This window comes from Urocitellus parryii (assembly GCF_045843805.1).
Source record: "Urocitellus parryii isolate mUroPar1 chromosome 13 unlocalized genomic scaffold, mUroPar1.hap1 SUPER_13_unloc_9, whole genome shotgun sequence".
NCBI lineage: Eukaryota > Metazoa > Chordata > Mammalia > Rodentia > Sciuridae > Urocitellus > Urocitellus parryii.
The window spans coordinates 3,697,383-3,719,399 of record NW_027551777.1 but is presented as its reverse complement, the minus strand read 5'-3'; positions in this window follow the sequence as shown (position 1 = coordinate 3,719,399).

The window sequence follows — 22,017 nt, the reverse complement described above, 5'->3', positions numbered from 1 at the left end:
CTCCAGGCATCTCCATGGTGAAGCCAAGAGAGAGAGACACCAAGTCAATATTACGCATCCACATGACACTGTAATCATAACTAGATAACTAGCAATGACACCCGTCACGTAGGTGTGTTGAGAACATCAAATGATGAGCTAACGTAGGAGTTTCTAACATAATAGTAGAAAAATCATCCTGTTTCCCCTCAATCAACTGCTACCTGAAGCTAACTACTTTCTAATGTCTCTTTTAAAAGAAATAGGAATGCAGAGAAACAAATGAATAGTTGTCTTCTGATGGCTTTAGAAAATAAGTAATTCAGGGTTTAGCTGCAGCCTCTCCCCCGCCCCCCAGCTCCTCTGAGCATCTCCATCAGCTTTCGGGTTCAGCTTTCCACATTTCCGAGCACTTCATTTTGCAACCTGGCCTTATCTGCCAGGTGCAGCTGGTGAAACTGAGGCATGAAGAGGTGGAACGGCGCTGCCTTGGCAGCCCGGCACCTGGATTAGGCTGCAGAGTTGCTCCTGCCTGATTATTTATTTGGTCCACTAAGCAAAGCTGAGTCCTCACTCAGCGCTGGGGAAACACATTTTTCTCAACTTCATTAGCACAGACTCCTCCAAAGAGGCTCAACTTGACTCCTGGCAGGCGAGGGAACCCCATGCCCTTCCACTTGCTCTTCCCTCCCCTCCCTGGGCTTGCGTCCCAGCACCTGGCAGGCTCAGCAGGACTTCATGGAACCAGCCCAAGGCTAGATTCTCCTTGTTGACTTAGGTGACAAAGCCTAGTCGGCTTCATCACTGCTACCTCTTCAAATGACTTGGTGGCATTTTCTCTCAAGGTACTGAAGCATTACTCAGAACTGGAGAGCCTCCGGGTGCAGCGAGAGCAAGTCAAGTGGCCGACTGCTCTGAGGCCAGCCTTCGCAAAACCTCCTGCTCTATCATTACCCCTTTATGATGAGCTTGGGGGCAGCCCATTTTTAATTTGCTAAGATGAGCAGAGGAGGGAAGGAGGGGTTCGTTGGGCTGTGGGCTCAGAGGTGAAATAGACAGAGGCTGGTTTACTCTGTGGGTCAGAGGCCCATGGCTGGGAGGCTGCACGTGATTGAAATTGTTGGTGAGAAACTCTGAGACTAAGGTGGAGCCCATTAAAGTAATTTAGAAAGACTGGGGAGGAATTGAGGCTCGTGCACCATGGCTGTAAGGCCAGGACAAAGGTTGATGCAGCTGGGAAGAGTCCCCCCAGGCGCACCTTCAGCACAGCAGCCGACCACCACCCACAGTGAGGCTCCTGCCAGGTGGCTCAGGAGAGGGAGGAGAACACTGTACTTGGCAGCTTGGAGGCAGCCATTCATCAGGGACTCCCTGTGAAGCCAGCCTGGGTCCCCAGGAAATACCCTGGGGATAGTGTTGGGAGGTGGAGGGGACTGAGTTCCCCCAGCAGGTCAGAAGCTGGGAGTCCTGGGCTTAGGGACCACCCAAGTGTGGCCCACTGCCCTCTGGCTCACCCTCCTCGCCTGAGCTCGCTGCCCAGAGCTTGGACCTGGCTGCAGCAAGTGCTCTACACACTGGGGTTGAAGTGGGGAGAAGCTGCGAGCAAATGCTCAAGGCGTGAAGGAGCGGCCTCGTCCAGCTGGGCCTCCTGCCCCCGTGCGGAGAAGGACAGGAAAACGAGCAGCAGGGGCCAGCAGTGGGGCTGGGAACACTGAAGGAGCCCATGTGCCAAGGCAGCACGTGCCCACGGCCCCTTCAGGCAAGAACTAGGCTCAACAGACTCATCACAGGCCCGACGTGGGCCACGCCTTTCCTAGGTGCCAGGAGAGAGCAGCCACCCACCTGCAGCCTGCATCTGGCCTCATGGACCCTCGGTGACTGGGTACTAGTGAGTACTCAGCACCGGGGGCAGGGTGGGGTCAAAATGAGCTGAGAATAAACAGAAAGACAGGAGTGGTGAGGGGAGGGTCCGCTTGGTCCAGGAAGGCCTTGATGGGAGGTGACATTAGGGGAGCCTGATGGAAAATCCCCTGAGGGACCCATGACATCAGGGTTTCCCAACCAGGGTCAATTCTGTCCACGGGGTCATCAGGTACTATCTGGAGATGTTTCTGGTGTCACAGCTGGGGAGGCTGTGAGCCGGCTCGTGGGTCAGGGTGCTGCTCAGCATCCTGACCTGCCAGGCAGTCCCACATGTCAACCGAGTCCTGTTTGGACCTGCGTCGGGCTGGCCACTTAGCAGGTTTGGAAATATTTCTTGGTGTGTTTGCTCAGATACTCAGTTGGCTCAACGGTTTGAGAAGTCTGTGTCCACCTGTGGGCAGCACAAGGGACATGATCCCTGTCCTTGTCAAGTCTATCGTCCGGCCTTGTAACAAATCAATTCCACCCCATGACAAGGGGCAGGGAGCAGGAACAGACTCAGAAGGACATGAGGTCAAAGCAAGGGCTCAAGAACAGAGAGCCAGGTGAGAGGGAGGGGACAGGGCAGGAAGAGGGTTCTGAGATGGGACAGAAGAGAATCCGGCCCTCCAGGATGGGCAGGCCATGTGGGCAGTGGGAGCACAGGAGGACGGGGGGAGACAGGGAGGGAGGCTGCACAGGTTCCCCTGAGGACGGGGCAGCTGCTGGAGGACTGCAGGCTGCAGACTGGCCTGACCAGATGCGGATTAGACTCGGACAGTCCCGCTAACCACACTGAGGAGCAGGAGGCGCTGAGTCCTGTTTCTGGGTCTCTGGACCCACAGTGACAAGTATCAGATAAAGACCATTTTCAGTGAGGAGCCCGGGAGGTAAATGGGCTAATCCAAGTCCCTCCCAAGACAATATGTCCCCTGGGTGGACAGTGCAGAATTGGAGTGGCGTGGTCACGCAGTCTTGCAGGGCAGGGTAAGGAGCTTAGGTTGTGTTATAGGGAAGCCTTGGCCTCAGAGGTTTTCAGTAAGGGAGTGACAGCCAATTTGCATTTCAGGAAGATAAGATTTATTTGAACAAGTCAACAATAACATCCAAATTACCATGAAATAGGAATTAATTCAAAATCGCACTCATTTGTTGAGAACCCACTACCTACCAGGCACTGGGGGAAAATCGAATAAAGGAAAAATCCTGCCTTCCCCTGAGCTCTGCCTCCGAAAGCCATTCTTCATTTCTAGACCTGTGTGTGGAGGGCGGAGTGTTTTATGTGTTGCAGGTCCTCTGCGCTCAGTCTGGTTCAGTCTCCAGGCCAAGAAAATACTCTTTTAAACTCCAAACTTCCAGTGCTTTCTGCTGCAGGGGTTTATCGGTGGGCCATCTCAGAATTACTTCTTGCAGCTGCTGGCCAGAGCTGTTGGCTGTTGGTTCGTCTGATTAGTATCTGTTTTTAGATCTTTATTATGAGGAGGGCTTATCATTGCTCACAGTGAAGCACTAGGTACCAAAACATCATTTCCATGTTATTCTTCTTTCTTCTGAAGATGCAGATGTTGGCATCAGGGGTTCCTGTAAGCATCAGGGCCTATGTTGGAAAGATGGGCTGCTCACCAGAACCCTGGCTGATGCTCTGCAGCTCAGGGGTGTGTTCCTGCCAACGGGCAGAGCTGGGTCTTTTCATTGTGTCAGAACAGAGGCTGTGGAGCTGGACTGGGGGAATGCAGCCTCCCAGGATGATGGCTGAGCCTGGGGGTGCGGGTGAGGCAGGTTGTGTGGTGTTGCCAGGAGGCTCCTGGGAGGAGAGCCCTGTGCTCTTTTGAAGTTGATCTTGTTCTCCTTTGATTGACAACTAGTTCTTGGGAATAGCACTTTGCCAGAGGGTTTGAAAGGCTCAGAAAACTGGCTCTGGGCCTTTCACAATGAATCCCGAATACAAGCCCCATCCTGAGCTCTGCTGAGGTCACAAGGTTCCTGCTCAGTGTTTGGGCCCTGTACTTGGAGGCTCTGGCCATCAGCAAGGAGTCTTGCCTCTACAGTGGTGTTGACCCGGGATGCGGTGCAGGAAGCACCCCTGCACCTCACAGTTACTGGGGCAGCTGGGTGGCATGGGGGCACTGCCACAGCATGGCCATTTTCTCCTCGAGCTTCGTCTCCTGATGTCCTAGTCCCAGATCTGCCAGACGTCTGGGAAGCCATCCCAGTGGGCATGGAACTAGGGGAAGAGGTATTTCTTGGGAGCACACAGTGGGGGTGCATTCTCTTTGTCCCCCGCAGGAGGTCCTGTCCCTGAGGGAGAGGGAGGGGACCTGTGGTGTGAGTCTGCAGTGTGGGTCCATCCAGAATGGACATCCCCTCACATGCCTTTGTCTTCCCTGGGCTCCGGCCTCACCCAGCCCTCTAGGCTGAGTTGGGTCAGGGAGAACATGGGAAATGAGGAAGGCTGTCTCCTGGAACACAGAAGCCTCTGGAGACTCTGTACCTGTGGTCCCACTGAATAGTCCCTTTCTCTACCCAGCCCACCCTCATGCCCCAGGAAAAATTACTTCAATGGACTGGGGAGGTGGGGTCAGGTCATGACATGCGGGAATGCAGGCGTGGCACAGGGGAGGGGTGGAAGGAGAAGGCCCTCACTGACACCAGGCTCTTGTCCTGGGGGCACAGCTGGTTTCTCCAGGGCTCCCTGCTGACCAGGAGCAGCGGGACCTTTTCCTGAACGTCATCCAGGGGCTTTGTGAGGGTCATTTTCTTCAGACAAGTGGGTGTCAGGGAATGGCGGGGCCATGGTTCCCAGATGTGTTTCTGGGGGAATGTCCAGCTCTAAGCACTGCAGCCACCTCTTAGCTCAAGGTGGCCCCCCAAAGTGACCTGTCCAGGGCCATTTGTCCACTGCAGGGGCAGGGGCTGCTAGACCAGACAGCTCCAAACAGATTCCTGCTCTGGGCCGTGACACCCCACCCACCCACTATGTGCCCTTCCTGACAAAGCTTCAGGGTTAAGGTCCCTGCTGTCCTTGGGACACTGGCCTAGGTGGGAGGAATCTGAGAATGAACCAAACATCTTTGCAACCTGCCGCCCTCTCAGGTGCTTATGTTCCGAAGGACCATAAAGGTAGAGGCTGTTTTTGTCCATTTTTGATGGGGAAACCGAGGCTTAAGGAAATGTCAGGAAGGAGGTCACATGGTTGGTAAAGAATCAAGTGACAAATGTGCCTCCTTCCCTCCCAGGTCCAGGCTCCCACACTGGCCCCATCACGCACCAGGCCGGGGCTGCTCACCATGAACCATGATTCTCCACGGCCAGATGCTGGCTGCAGATGGGTGGCCATGTCCAGAGACACTCGGTACCTTAGGGCCTTGGGGTGCTCTGCCTCAGGAGGGTGGAGGCCAGGAACATCTAAACACATCCCTCGCACAGGATGGCCGACCCAAAGGGTGGTCTAGCCCCCGTGACAACGGTGTGGCTGCCACTGCTGTGTGGCTGAGAAACCCTCAGGAACCCTGAAGCCATGAAGCAAAGTCGTCTTGTGGGTGGCACCCTTTCAGCTGGCACCTTGGCAGGCAGGTGCGCCTGGCCAGGGTCCCCGCCCTGATGCTGAGTCCTGTGACGCGGTTCTCAGAACTCACCACCTCTGGTCTTTCTTTCCTGGGCCCTACTTCCCCTGGACCTGCTCCCTGTGGGCCCTGCTCTTCCTGGCCCTAATCCTCTGGCCATTCTCTCCTGGGCCTTGCTCCCCTGGGCCCTTGTCTACTGATCCCTGCTTCCCCTGGGCCTGTTCTGCTGGGCCCTGTTCCCCATCAGTTCTGCCCTTCTGCACCCTGATCCCCCTAGGCCCTTATCCCCCTGGGCCTTGTTCCCGCTGGTCTTGCTCCCCATGGGCCCTGCTCCCGTGGGCCCTTCTCCCCATTTTTCCTGTTTCTCCTTTCCCTGATACCCCTGTCCCTGCTCACCCTTTCCCTGAATCTATGGGCCTGCTCCTTGGGACCTGCTACACCTGGTACTGCTCTCACTGGGCCCTTGTCCCCTGGTCAGCACCCCCTGGCCCTTTCCTCCATGACTCTGCTCCCCCACGCTCTGATTCCCTGGACACTGCTCCTCTGGGACCTGCTGCCTCTTGCCCTACTCCCCTGGGCCCTGCATCCAATTATGCTGCTTCTCCTGGCCCTGCTCCCCATGGGCCCTGCTCTTCCTGGCTCTAATACCGTTGCCCTGCTCCCCCTGGCCCTGCTCATTTGGGCCATGCTCCTCCACGGCCCTGCTCCCCTGTTCTCTACTACCCCCTGGGCCCTTCTCCACCTGGGCCCTGCTCCCTCTGGTCTTTCTCCCCATGGGCCCTGTTGCCCGGGCCCTTCTCCCCCTGTTAACTGTTCCCCCTGGCCCTGCTCTCTCTTACCCTGTTTCCTCTGAGACTTCTCCCCATGGTACTGCTCTTCCTGGGCCATTATCCCCCTGGCACTGCTCCCCCTGGCACTCTTCTCCCTGGCTCTGATCCCCCTGGCTCTGCTCCCCTGGGCCCCGCTCTTCTGGGACCTGCTCCCCTGGGCCATGCTCCCCTGGGCCCTGTTTCCCATATGTCCTGCTCAATCTGGCCATGCTCCCCTGGCCCTGCACACCGTGTGTCCTGTTCCCCCTGGCCCTGTTCCCCTGCACCCTATACCCCAAGTGTCCTGCTCCCCCTTGCCCTGCTCCCGTGGGCCATGCTCCCTCTGGTCCTGCTCCCCCTGGGCCCTGCTTCCGTAGGGCCTGCTGCACACTGGGCTCCAATTTCCCTGGGCCCTGCTCCCCCTTGACCTTACTCCTCCTAGTCCTGCTTCCCTGTGCCCTGATCCCTGTGGACCTGCTCCCCCTGGCCCTGCTCCCCTGGGCCCTGCTTCCCTGGGACCTGCTCCCCCTGGATCTTCTCCCCCTGGTATTACAGTCCCTGAGCCCTTCTCCCCTTGGCCCTTTTCCCCATATCCCCAATCCCCCTGGCCCTGCTCCCCATGGGCCCTGCTCTCCTGGCCCTACTCCCTGTTGGCTCTGCTCCCCCGAGCCCAGCTCATCTGGGCCCTGCTCCCTTTGATCCTCCAAATCTTGGTCGTGCTCCACCTTGTCCTGCTCCCCCTAGGGCCCTGCTCCACTGGCCCTGTTCCCCTGGGCCCTACTCCCTCAAGTCTTGCTCCCCTGGGTCCTGCTACCCTTGCTTCTGCTCCTCCTGGGCCCTGGTCCCCCTATCCCCAATCCCCTGGTCCTGCACCCCTGGGCCCTGCTCCCCCTGGGGCCTCCTCCACGTGTGCCCTGCTCCCCATGGGCTTGCTCCACATGGGTGGTGCTACCCCGGGTCCTGCTACCCCTGATCCCTGCTTCTCATGTGCCCTGCTCCTCATGGCCCTGGTCTCTTGGGCCCTGCTCCAACCTGGGCTCCCCTCCCCCAAGGGCTCTGCTCCCCCTGAGACCTGCTCCCACTTGGCCCTGATCTCCATGGTCCTGGTTTTCCAGGCCCCGCTCCCTCTGCCCCTGCTCCCCATGGCCCTCTTCCCCCTGACCATGCTCCCTCTGATCCTGTTTCCCTGGGCCTTGCTCCCCCTAGCCCTGCTCCCTGGGCCCTGCTCCCCCTGGTCCTGTTCCCCATGGGCCCTGCTTCCCTAGTCCTGCTCCACCTGGCCCTACTCCCTGTGGGCTTTGCTCCCCCTAGCCCTGATCTCCTGGGCCCTGATCCCCCGGATCCTCCTCTCTCTGGGCCCTGCTCCCCCCAGTCCATCTCTCCCTGGACCCTGTTCGACCTGGCCTGCTCCCCTGGGACCAAATCATCTCAGTTCTCTACCCCTGGGCCCTGCTCAGCATGGTTCTGCTCCCCTGGGCCCTGGTTTCCCTGGGCCCCACTCTCAATGGGCCCTGCTCCACCTGGGTCCTGCTCCACCTGGTCTTGCTTCTCTGGGCCTGCTTCCCCTAGACTTCTTCCCCTAGCACAGCTCCCCTGGCCCTGATTCCCTGGACCCTCTCCTCCAGGCCCTGCTCCCTCTCATCGTACTCCCCCCTGGTCAAGCTCCCACAGGACTTCCTCCCCCTGGTTCTGCTCCCCCTGGGCGCCCCTCCCACTGGGCCCAGCTCCCTCTAAGCCCTGCTCCCCCTGGTCCTGCTTCCCTTTGCCTTGCTCTCCTTGGCCTTACTCCCCCTTGCACTGTTTCCCCTGGCCCTGTATTCCTGGGCCCTACTCCCGTTGGGCCCTTCTTTCCCTGAGCCCTGCTCCCCATGGACTTGCTCCCCATGGGCCCTGCTCCCCCAGGCCCTTCTTCCCCTGTCCCTCTTTCTCCTGGGCCCTGTTCCCCATGGGCCTTCATCCCCTTGCCCTGCTTCCCCTGGGCCAGCTCCCCCAGGCACTGTACCCCCTGGTTCCGCTCTCCTTGGGCCCTTCTCCACCTAGCCCTGCTCCCACTAGCCCTTTTCTCCCTGGCTCAGCTCCCACTGGCTCTGCTCTCCTGGGCCCTGCTCCTGTAGGACCTGCTCCCCCTGGCCCTGCATCCTCTTGCCCTGCTTCCCCTGTGTCCTGCTACCCCTGGCCCTGCTCCCCTGGGCCATGCTCCCTCTGATCCTGCTCTCTCTGGCCTCGCTCCTCCTTGTCGTGCTTCCAGGGTCCCTGCTTCACCCTGGGCCCTGCTCCCCCTTGGCCCTGTTCCCTCTGGTCCTGATCCCCTGAGTCCTGCTTCCCTGGAACCTGCTCCCCCAACCCCTGCTCCCCTGGGCCATGCTCCCAATGGCCATGGTCCCACTGGCCCCACTTACCCTGGCCTGCTCCCCTGGGACCTACTCCCTCCAGTCCTGCTCCCCTGGGCCCTCTCCCCCTGGTTCTGCTCCTCCTGTGCCCTGCTTCCATAGACCCCATTCCCCATGGGCCCTACTCCCCCCCCGCTATGCTCCCCTGCGCCTTACTCCATCTGGTCCTGCGTCCCTTGGGCCCTGCTCCTCCTGGTGCTATCCCCTGGGCCCTGCTCCTCCCTGGGCTCAGCTCTCCCTGGACCCTGCTCCCCATTGGCCCTGTCCCCCTGGTCCTGCTTTCCCAGGGCCTGCTCACTGTGGCCCTGCTCCCCCTGGCCCTGCTCCCCTGGGCCTGGTTCCCATGGGCCCTGCTCCCTCTGGTCCTGCTTTTCTGGCCTGCTCCCCCCTTTCTCTGCTCCCCTGGGACTTGCTCCCCTGGGACCTGCTTTCCCTGGCCCTGCTCCCCTGGGCCCTTTTTCCCCTGTGTCTTGCTTCCCCTGGCCCTGCTCCCCTGGGCCCTGCTACCCTAGGCTATGGTCCCTCTGGTCCTGCTTTCCTGGTAACTGCTCCCCCTGGCCTTAATCCCCTGGTCCTGCTATCCTTGGGCACTGATCCACCTTTTCGTGCTACCCATGGCCCTGCTCCCCATGGGCCCAGCTTCCCTGGGCCCTGCTCCCTCTGGTCCTGCTTTCCTGGCCAGTTGTCCCCATAATTCTGCTCCTCTGGTACATGCTCCCCCTGGCCCTGCTCCCCTGGGCCCTGATAAGCCTGTTTCCTGCTCCCCCTGGCCCTGCTCCCATGGGCTCTGCTCCCCTGGGCCATGCTCCCTCTGGTCTTGCTTCCCGGGGATCCTGCTCCCCCTGGTCCTGCTTCACCAGACCCCACTCCCTCTGGCCCTGCTCCCCTAGGCCCTACTCCCTCTAGCCCTGTTCCCCTTGGCCCTGCTCCCCTCTAGCCCTGCTCCCCTGGGCCCTGCTCCTCCTTGTGCTCCACTCCCCCTGGGCCCTGCACACCCTGGGTCCTATTCCGCCTGGTCCTGATTCATAGCACCCTGCTCCCTCTGGCCCTGTTCCCCTGGCCCTGTTCCCCATGGCCCTGCTCCCCTGGGCCCTGTTCCTCCCTGGGGCCTGCTCCCTCTGGTCCTGCTTCCCTGGGCACTGCTCCCCCGGCATTGCTCCCATGGGCCCTGCTCTACATGGACCCTGCTCCCTCTGGTTCTGCTTTCCTAGGCACTGCTCCCCCTAGCTCTGCTCCCCTGGGCCCTGCTCCCCTGGGACGTTCTCTCCCTGGCCCTGCTCCCTGGAGCCTGCTACTCCTGTGTCTGGCTCCCCCTGGCCCTGCTCCCCTGGGCCCTGCTCCCCTGGGCCATGCTATTCCCTGGCCCAGCTCCCCGAGGCCATGCTATTCCCTGGCCCAGCTCCCCGAGGCCATGCTCCCTCTGGTCCTGCTCCCCATCAGTTCTGTTCTTCTGCACCCTGATCTCCCTAGGCCCTTATCCCCCTTGGCCCTGTTCCCGAGAAATTATCCCAAGACAATCTATCCCAGTCATCTATAGATTACACTGCTTGATGGAAACTTTTCTCTTTTTGAAATATAGTTATTAACTTCTCACTATTGCATTTATTTTCTTCATCCCAAACCATCTCCCTATTCTGAACAAACAGATAATCTTTTTTTCCTTGGCTTTGTAAAATGAATTATTTGATCTGAAAGTCCATAATGAATTTTTCTTGGTCTTAATTAGATCATTAAACCAGAGGTTGAGATCATAACATGTCATCCTAATGATATCTATGTAATCAAAATTTCCATTTGTTTTCATTACACCAAGTTTAGAAAGCAATTCCAAAGTGCTTTCCAGGGTGCTTATTGGTCTTTAAGATTTCTTTATTTCATGTTTTCTATTCTTTTCAATGTGAAGGTGAAGACTGCTATGATGGACAACAAAAGGTGATCTTCATTTATTCCTGAATCTCCTTATCTCTCCTATTTCTCAATGTTCATCAGAGTTTTAACTTTTAAAAAAAAATGGACAAAGTTTGCCTATGGTTCTTCCATGTGCCAGGTTATCCTTGGAAGCCCACTTTTTCCTGCATTCAAAATTGAGCTAATAAAGAAAGCTCCTCCCCAAAGGAGAAATCTTCTTAATTTTTCTTTCGGAAATGGAACCAGCTGGCAGCATATACAAGTAGTTTTCCCAGCAGCCGAAGGGGGCTTGCTGAATTGGCTAACAAGTGGTTCCAGAACACAGCTAGACCATGCGTCATGGTTATCCTTGCACAGCAGCACATAATGTGTACCTTGAACCCCGATTTTCAAGGTGTATTTATTATCCAGCAGCAATGACACCACCTGAAAACTTGTTATAAATGCAAATTGTCAGTCCCACACCACATCTATTGAATCAGAAGCTTTCGAGTTGGTTCCAGGTGATTCATAATGCAAGCTAGCATTTGAGAATAGATGATTTGGAGCAATCAACAGTCACCTCCTAGCTACTTAATATGGCATTTATATATAATGGTAGGAAAGTGCTGACAATGCTTCCAATATCACTACTGTCGAGTATTTGGACTCTTGTGTAATCCCCTCACCTTGAACATGGCCTAGAGTTATCTAGAATAAATACATCATGGCTATGATTAGAGTAAAAAAAAAAAAACTATAACTTCCATCTTACTGACTTTCTCTCCCTGGCTTTTCTTGCAAGTTGAAAAGTCACAGGTGGTAAGGAATTGGGTGCAGCCTTTCCACATTCCCCAGCAAAGAACCAAGTCCCTAAGCAAGAACACTTGGAAGAACAAAATCCTGCCATTCATCACTCTGGTAAGCTTAGAAATGGTTCATTCTCAAGTTAGGCCTTTGGATGAGTCTGCAGCCCTAGCCAAGACCTTGACTGCAGCCTTCTGACTGCCCTGAAATAGAGGAGCAAGGTAATCTGTGCCAAGATTCCAGCCCCAAACAAATGTTGAAATCATAAATAGATATCATAGATGTATGCTGTTTTAAGCTTCTACACTGTGAGCAATTTTTATATAGCAGTAGACAATGCAAACAAACATAATTCTTTGATTCCTAATGTAGTTAAGCTCAATGCATATTTAGTGACTGCACATTACATTAAGCATTTGGCTCTCCATTGGCTACTATACAGATAGTAAAGGCCCTTAAAGAAGATACATTACTTTAAAAAAATAGGAATTTACTCAGATGGCCTATTTAGGATACTATAGCAAGTAAAAAAAAAAAGTAAAACTTTCAATTTAACAGAGCTGAATCTCAAAAATACAATGGTACAAAAAATAAAAAGAGGAGAGAGCAGTATTCTCTGTCAGTAAACAATCACACAAGAACCCATATCTGTGAACCAAGATTTTAATCTTAATGACAGTCTTAATAAATACATATTACCAATCTTGTTTTCCAAATGAAAAAGCAGTAAGGAGTTGAACATGTAAGAAAAACTTACCCAAGCTGGAACAAAGCAGAACCAGGTTTCAACCCTGAGAACATTCACCTAAATTAGTGCCAAATTCTAACTCCTGATTATAGAGGTAACATTCAGATTGTTCTCCCCTGTTCATCCATTGCTTCCAATGTTTCTGAAAAATGATCAATACTTGATACTGGTTTTTGTTCGTTTTTTTAAATCTATGACTGAAAGGATGGGACTAATTTCAGATGGACATATAGAATAACTGAAAAGTAATTGTTTCTTTTTCTCTACCCAGAAAGCTCTCATCTACTTTTTAAAGATTTCACTTTCTTAAGAAATAGTTTCATTACTATCCATGTAGCTGTCCTTTCCAATCAAATTACAGAAATAAATACTCAACCCAAAATTGAGGTACTTCATTCTAAGTTGGCTTCATCTAAATACAAGTTCATCACCACAAGTCTCAGCTGTCCATGAATATGTGAAATCACTTAGAGAATTTTTTAAAGTAGAAACATCCAGTCTCCATCCTGCTAGGTTCACTTCAAAATTCTGAAGTGGGGCCTGGGATCCTCCTCCTTGTATATTGACTTCTTAGTGATTCTTATGGACCTCAAAGTTGAGACTTATTTTTTCAACATAAGACTCTCTCTCTTAAGGATTGTTTTGGAGATTGAGTGATTTAGTGAAGGTGATATGTCTGGACCATTTCCAGATCTTCCTTTTATCTTTCCTGTTTGACCCTCAAATGCTAAAACGTATCATAGATTTTACATGGGTTTTATTTTATTACTTTTATCTTATGAAAGATAAGAAAGCTAAATGTATCTACATGAACTCCACTCCCACCCCCCATATTCACTGACTCTTCCCTTGCCTCTCTTTAATGCATGTATGCATTTGTTTATATGATTTTTAAAAAAATATGGCATTATTTTTATTTGACAAGGAACATAAAGGTATGTGCTTCAATGTTTATCCTAATTTATGCTTTAAACACTCGATTCTGTTTTTAGTATCTACACTTGCTCCTGCATTTTTATTTTGAGAGTTTTTAAATATTTTGTCTTTCTACATGAATTTGGTAGTCTAGACTTTTCTTGCAATGATCTTTTATGGAACCTTATGGAACAGATGCATTTAATAATTAAGAGTGAATATAATCAAACACATAGGATTACAAAATAAACTATAATGAAATCCAGTTAGCAAAATCCTAAAACAATGAGTGGCATTGTAATATATATGCTTTATTATAAACACATTAAACAACACATTCTCCTGGCCAGTTTAATAAATACCATTATTCCATTATAATGATTAGCCTATGCTATATTTTGAGATATCAGCAACAAGTATAATTTGTAAATAAACATGTCCTCTTGGGGGCAAAGACAAGGTATTAGTGACAGAACTGTCATTTATTGCCTTCTTTCATAATTAAATAAAGTGTTAAAGTTCAGTGAGAGGTTTTTGAATATGAAGATATATATATATTTTTCCTTCTAAGTTCATTGGCCCTCTGAATTTTATCTATTTTTTACTTGAGGATTTTTTATCCCTGCTCTTGTTCACTGATTCCCTTTACATACACCTCATTTTAAAAATTAATTCCCATATCGATGGAAAACTAAACTGCCTCTAAATTCCGTGTTGTACAAACGATACTGAATTATTATCTTCACAGTATAATATAAGTACATATAGTTTTATATTATAATATTACATATGCACATTATATTTGAAGAATCATAATTATAATGCATATATAATACTTATATAATGCTCATTATTCATGTCTTATAGGTGTTGCAGGCAATTAAATAAGATAATATATAATATTTATTACATTGGGTTAATGTGTGTAATTATTTTGTAAAACACAAAGTGCTACATATACAAGTAAGATATTCATTATATTATATTCATTGCACAGATGTCAGAGTTTAAGCAGATCCAAATTAAATATATCCAGAAAAATAGAAAAAAGCAAAAGAATTTCAATGTCATGGTACGGTCTCTATATTATAGCTTATAGATTCATATTGTCTCTTAAAGAGGTTTTTTTTGTTTGTTTGTTTTTTTTTTTTTTTTGTACCAGGGATTGAATTCAGGGCACTCAACCATTGAGTCACATGCCTAGCCCTATTTTGTATTTTATTTAGAGACAGGATCTCACTGAGTTGTTTAGTGCCTTGCCATTGCTGAGGCTGGCTTTGAACTTATGATCCTCCTGTCTCAGCCTCCTGAGCTGCTGGGATTGCAGACATATGCCACTGTGCCCAGCTTCTTAAAGACTTTTGACTTAAATTTTTCATATCATGTTTACAATTTAACTCATGAGGATCTGAAATCCCAAACTAAGAAACATAATACAGGCAACTGCTAAATACAGACACATTGAAGTATTTCAGAATTTTAACTGGCACTCTGTGAAAAAGAAAATAGGAAGAAAAGAGGACTTCCTATTTAAAACCCCCAAAATTCCAACAGTCGAAAAGCATAAGAGGGTGAGAGAAGGGAAGAAGATAAGGAAGGAGGAGAGGGAGAGAGGGAGGGGGGGAGGAGGGGAAAGAAGGATCAGAACTGTCCAACAACATCTATACCTTATTTCCATTTTTCATGGAAGAAAATACAGACCAATTCCCATTGAGGACTGTCAAATTGATAATTTTGTTAATAACCAATTTGACAAAAAGGTAAAAATAAAAAAAAAAAGAAATCTTGGTTTCTAAACAGGCATTCTCACAAGTAACTAAAGCATGGTATCCTGAAAATAATCAACAACAAATCTTGAGTTCCAGGTCCCAAGCATATTTGCTTACTTGGACGAACAGAGTTGAATATTTGGAAAGCAAGTCATCAAGTATAATTTCGGAAAAGATGCTTTTCATTTCTGTGAAAAAATACCTGAGAAATCAACTTTGATAAGAAAAATTTTAATTGGGCTCATTGTTTCAGATGTTTCGGTCTACACTTAGCAAGCTTCATTGCTTGTGCCTGAAAGGAAGCACAACTTCATGATAGAAAGGGGGTAAGGCAGGTAAAAAGCCCTTCACCTCATGGAGATCTGGAAACATGGAGGGAGAGAAGTGACCAGAAGTAGTACATAATTCCCAAGACATGCCCCCAAGGACAGACTCCTTCAGTTGGCTCCTATCTCCTATAGTTTCTATCACTGCTCAATAATGTTATCAAATTATTAATCCACTGACATGTTCAGAACCGTCATGTTGCAATCACTTCCCCAAAGATCTACCTCTGAACATTACTGTAAACAAGCCTTCAACACATGAGCCTTTGGGGGCAATTTCAGACCTCAACCATAACAGAGAATAACCAGGTTGATTGTTTTTGTTGTAGTTCAAATTTGACCTCCCTGTTCCAAACCAAGTTCAGTGATTTGGTACTGGATTTGGGAAGAAAGCAAAAATGGAACCTGGAAAATGATCACCATGTCTGCAAACCTATTCTTCTATCTCATCCTGCCTGAATTTTTCACCCCAAGGGGGTGACTTCATTACAGACCTAACGTTTCCAAGTGCCTACAAGTCAGATGCCTGCTCCAGAACACCAGATCACCCAAACCCTTGTTTGGCCCCAACAAACCAGTTCTGCTTAAAACTGGTTCAGGGTGTCATCACAGGAGAAAATTAATCTCACAATAAAGAGAATTCTCTAGCAACCACTCCACCTTCTAGGGGTAGATCCTAAATGCTGCGGCTGATTCCAGGTCAGTTGCTATGGCCTTCACTTCCTCTGTCCTCTCTTTTTCACTTATAACTACCCCCACACTGATTCACTGCCTCCATTTTTCTCCTCATCCCCATTTCTATTATTATTTGATGCTTCTATATTATTTGATGCTTCTCATTTTAACAGACCCTCGTGTGGGTAGTTTATTTGGTCTCAAAGCAAAACACTAGTAGGGTCCCTCAGCCTCCCTGCAGCCCTCTGACAACCCTTCTGCTGGGTGGCTCCTGGACCTCCCCCAACACAAAGACATGAAGAGCAGAAGTCATGGTCATGGGCTTCTGTGGCAATACATTCTGGTTGAGGAAGAGAAGAGAGGGAAAGACAGTCATGATAAACCTGATAATGACCTATGAATGATCCGGCTTTATCTGGAGACCCTTCCCCTTCAGCATTAACTATAATGATGTCTGAGAAAAAAAAATGGCATTAGAGTAGTCTTAGAGGCCCTGAGTATCAGTCTTTTACTTTTTAGTTTATAAAGTGGGGTGGGCAGAACCAGAGAGATAAAGGTTTGAGTGATGAGCCCCAGCCAGCAAGTAGACAAAGGGCAGCTCCAGTTTCTGAGTTCTTTCACTGGGCCATGCCTTGCCTGATGAGTGGGGAAGGAACACTGAGCTCCAGCAGTGGGAAACAGTGTGGAAATTGAAGGGATGGGAAGGTGCTGAGGATAGCTGGCTTATTTTACAGTTTTGTTTCAAGCCAGCCGTGTCCCCTAAGCTCCTGCTGCTTGAAAGTCCATTTATGTTGCAGAAGCCAGGAGGGAGCCTGCAACCCCACATGTTGGAGCCAGTTATATTTAGGTGTCTTTATATTCCTTCTTGGCAGAAGTCACATAAAAGGGCCCCTCTGTGCCGCCAATATGATCATTGAGGGCTGCTGCAGAACCTCCTGTGGCTTGCAGCCCTGCCTCTAGGCTTGGGGCTATACTCAGTTCCTTAGTGAGTAGCTTATGTTCAGAACGCTGAGCACTTCTCATTCACTTAAGCACTTTCTCTGCTTGAGCTAAATATGCTAATTTTGTTCTAGAATTGCCTTCATCTTCTCTCTCTTCTTCTCCATTACCTCTTTAAAGAAAGCATACCTGTAGAGAGACTGTGGCTAGCAGATTTCATTTTAGTTTGCCTAAAATGGACAGCGACACTATTATTATTATATCTCTTAGGGCTCAAAGGCTTCAAGTCCATGCTTCAAGAATCCTATTCTGGAGTCATCCTACCCAAAATTTAAAAATTTTTATTTATTTTTTATCAATTACATTTTTCTCCAATCGTGATTAAAAATACAATGATAGTCACAGATCCAAGATATCAAAGGATTTTTATTCCAAAATATCAAAGGAAGGGATGTAAACAAATTTAGAGTTTGTTATTCCCAGGAAATTCATATTATAGTGAAAGCCAGCAAAAGTTATGCAAAGTAATAAGGGCTTTAATAGGCATGTGCCAATATGCAGTGGCCCAAGGAGGAGAATAAGCAAATAAAGCTCCTGAAGCAATTAATTAATTAATTAAAACAAGGTTTAGTTTTCTTGATAGAAAAGGAGAAAAACTTTCAGGCATTGGCAAGTGACATGGAAATTGAAAGGACTTGTGTCTTTCCAAGAACTGAGAAATGGGATGTTTCATTAGCTATACAGCCTGAGATTGTAGGCCCTCAAGGTTGGTAAAGAATTATCATGGAACTAGCATAGGGAATAGTAAGGAGGCGGGAATGAAAACTGGGAATCATTTTCCCTTTGCTCTCTCACACTCTACCACAGTGAGTTACGTTGAGCCTAAATGTTTTTGCGTAGTAATTGCTTCCAAAAGGAAATATAAAAGCATGGCTTGGGGAGGGTTTCCTTCTACCCTGTCTCACAAAGAATGGGATCAGTTCTCAGGGGAAGCAGAAATGAGCCCGGTACTACTTTTTGGTCCTTTTTTGTATTTTTCTTATCTCTTTGTCTCATTGACAACATTACTTGTAGCATATTAATTTTTTTTTTAATTTATAAAAGTAATGCTTAGTCTCCAGCCCAATCTGCTTGTATACTGTATAGATTCACCAGGTATAAACTATCAAATAAACTTGATTTTTTTTAAAAAAAATGATAAATTGATTGTCTTTCGTTTTATATATATAAATGATCAATTGATCGCCTCCCATTGTGTGTGTGTATATATATATATGTGTGTGTGTGTGTGTGTGTGTGTGTGTGTGTGTGTGTGTGTGTGTTTACTTACAGTAGCCACTGTTGTCCCTGTTAGGATCCCCATTGGCATCCCATTCTGTTCCCTCTTTTGGGGAAAGATTCTCTTTGACCTCCTTTTCTACAGTCTACATTTCTTTTCCTTCTGCATTTACTCAGTCATCCCCCCCCCCCATTTTTTACCTCTCCAAACCTACTCATCTTTCAAGGTTGAGCTAATTTCTTATCTCTGGTGTAAGTCAAACTAGTTCTAATGTGTTCCAGAAATTGATTATTTGACATCCCAAATGTTTATTTCTAAAGCTCTCAGATGCTCATTAAAAAAAAAAATGAGTGACAGGATGACAAATTAGTAAGAGAAATATCCCCAGAGTGAGAACCAAATTTCAAGTTGAGATCTATCCAGACATATGACCACAATTTCTCAACTGAAAATGGAAATAATACCTTTAATAAATTCCTTAAAGTATTATTATTATAGTTAGATAAAACAGAACTTGTAAAGTTCTCAGCATGAAATAGCCTCAGTTCTCCATCCTTCAAAATTTCTTTCCAGTTTAATATTGTGCTTGAACTTCTATATATAATAAACAGGCACTACTTTGGATCTCAAATGTCTTATCTTTCAAATATTTTTATTGTCTTAAGTATAGTAACTATATCTCTTGCTTTATATTTCTACCTTCTCCAGTTTACAATGGGCTCTAGTTAAATATCCCTTATAATTGTGAACATGTTATATGTTAAAAATAATTTGGAATAAAAGTATAATTTCTTTACATATACATAAAATAATTTATTTGATAGTTTCACTATTTGCTTTTTGTAGGCACAAAGCAAAATCACTCTTTTTTTTTTGCCCTTTTTCTCAAAGACTTGATCTCACTGACCACATCATTTTTAAAAGATAAAATCAGTTTGAGCCTAAATCCAACATCCTCATTGCTGATTCATGGTTGGGAAATATTAAAATGGGTGGCCAGATGGCCAAATCCAGGTGTGACAGCGAGATTTGGAGAGACTGATCAGAATTCAGTTACATTCCTTTAAATTAGTTGGCTAGCACTTGGGAAATCTTCAAAAATCACTTCATATATATTTTCCCCTTAACTATCTTTCTAAAGACCATTTCAATATTGGGTCAGATTATGCATATTAAGGGATCTGTAAAAGCCAGGCTAATTTAAGCTGCAAGCACTGCACATTACAAATGACCCACACCAGTAAAGCCTCTAAGTTTATGAGTGCATTACTCATCAGCTCTCAAAAATCAGGTCAGGGATTGCTCAATTTAGAAATTAAGTCTAGGCAACATTAACAATAGCATTTTACACAAAAATGCTTAATAACATTATATGACTGTAACAGATCCTAAAACTTAATCAAGTGTTTTTCACCCTCTACTTGCATGGAAAACCCTTCCTGAGAAAGGTTGCTATTATCCTTTCATGGGTCATCAGAGAATTATCTACTTCCAACCATGGGTTTCTCATATATTATTCTGCCACCATGTTAGTTTTATATACCATGTTTGATTAATGCCATCCAAACCAACACTCATTATTAAATAGTAAAGAAAAAGATTTAATAGACTGGTTTAGGATACATTGTTACCTGTAGTCTGATAATCAGGATCTTTGGCAATGAGATATTGAGGCATCTTTTCAGCCTCATTTATTCAATATTTACCTGAAAGTTACTGCCTTTTTTCTAGTTATCGAGCATTTTAAAAGAACTTATCAACAAATTTGAAGTAGACCTGATCTCAAATTGCTTAGAATCCACTGAAGGAGACAGAGGAGTACTCATGTGAGTAGAACACAAGATCAAGCAGAGAAAAAAGATATGAGAAAAAACCAGAATGTTATAAGAAACTAGAGAAAGGAGCCTAGTGGAGATCAGGGCTTGGAGGAGTGATAAAATGTCCTCCAAACAAAATCTTAAAGAATGAAAAAATTAAGATGGGGGTAATTGACAGATAAGCAACTTAACAGATAAATATATGCAGAAGAAAATAGACCAAGCATGCTATCTATCTTGGAAACTCATTCATAAAGTTTATAATACAGACTGCAATGTCCAGTATGTCAAATTTAGTTCTCCAAAAATAGTAGCAACAGTATTTTTGGTCTCACATGCTGTTCCAGAATCATGCCATTCTCCATCAAGGAGTAAGTCTTCTTCTCACCCCTTAAACCTGGATCATAGAACATAGAAGTGATCCTACCAGACTTCAAATGACAGGTCATAAAATGGCCACAACTTCCTTTTGCATCCCTGATTTCCATTTATCTTTCTCATCATGCTAGGAGAACACTGATTGTTCTGATTGTTCCCAGTCAAACACCAGCATTGATCAAGACTTCTGGCACCATGTCATGTCCACCATATTCATTGGGTAAAGTGTTCACAGAGACCACAAAGGTTACCAAGGAAGTGACATAAAAATAATTTTGAACATCAGTAATCTACTACACCTAATGTTTGTATACTATTATCCATCTTTCATAATCATCAATTGTTCCCACAATAAACTAAATTTCTTGAAGGTAGATATTGTTTTCTTTAATAAAACACCAGTTTAACATGGGAATAATATAAAAAAACTTTTCTTAAAAAAATTAAAGAATACTACAATCTTCAAGGAATATGGGCCTGAAATATGACTGCATTTATGTCAATATTCCCAAAGGTATTCATACGTATTATTCTACTTCTACCATGTGAGAAAATATGGAGACACAACCCTTTACAAGCAGTCATAATAAGAAAAAAGATAGGTTACAGTAATACCAAAGGGATAAAAATGACTTAAAACTAGAAATAGTATGAGGACTTATGCAAAATATTAGTTGAATTTGTTCTAATGTGATAGTAGCTAGAATATAAATTAAACTAATATAAAATGAGCCAAAAAGTGTTCATTATATGTCTGGATATTTTTACAATGGGGGAGGGCAGGACATTATTTCCATTGAGGTAGAAGGTGGTGAAATGCCAAGACTGACAGATCAATGATGCTCTCAGGAAATATAATATACATAGGATTTAGGAAAATATGAAATAATACCAAGAAAATGGTAAAGATGGAACATTGTGGAGATTAATAGTCTGAATTAAAAGAGCTGAAAGGTATTAGGACCTGATGGAAGAGGAAGTTTTATTACTGAAGAGAAAACATTGCTAATAAAATGGGAGAGAGGTCAAAGAAGACACATTTTGAAAGTATGATTGCTTGGGTAGAGTTTTTTTTTTTTATTATTGGGCAAAGAAAAATAAGGGAAATTTTAGCCAAAATTGGCAAAGTATCTCTCTAAGGCTGCCTTTGTTTTATATTTGAAGAAAAGACTCTTAAACTTTGGTTTTGTAAAAGTAGTCCTGGATACTTTTAAGACATTTTTTCCTTAAATGTCTGATTATGAGATTTGGGCTCAAATCCTTACTTTGCCACTTAACTTGTCTGAAGGCAGTGGAAACAGATCCCTTAACTCTTTGGTTTACATTTTTTTTTAAAATCTCTATGATAGACATGATAATAGAGTCATATCTCAAGGAATGCTGTGAGGACTAGAGCCAGATTGGTAAAGAATGTGACTGCACTAGGAAAAAATAAACAAAAATAAAATATTCTTTATGGACTTTCAGATGCATCTTTTCCAACAAGTTCCTTTCTGCTGATTGGTTGTTCAGGAAAGTGAGCACATAATATCAGAATTACCACATCTGGTCCCAGGATTCTCTATAGGTTGACTCAATTCTACTTCCACAATCATTTCCTATAGTTTCAAGTGGAGTGTCCAATTTTTCCACTACAACCATGATTATGCAATGATGATCTTTTTGAATCTAAAATATAATTTCATACAACTAATTTTATATTATATTTAATAATTTAAGAAAGAAAAGGTGATAAGGATCATTATTATACTTTCCCTACTTTACCAATTCTTTAAAAATCAAACAAAACCAAACTGAAAACAAATTTCAGGAACAGTGCTTCTACTAACAAATT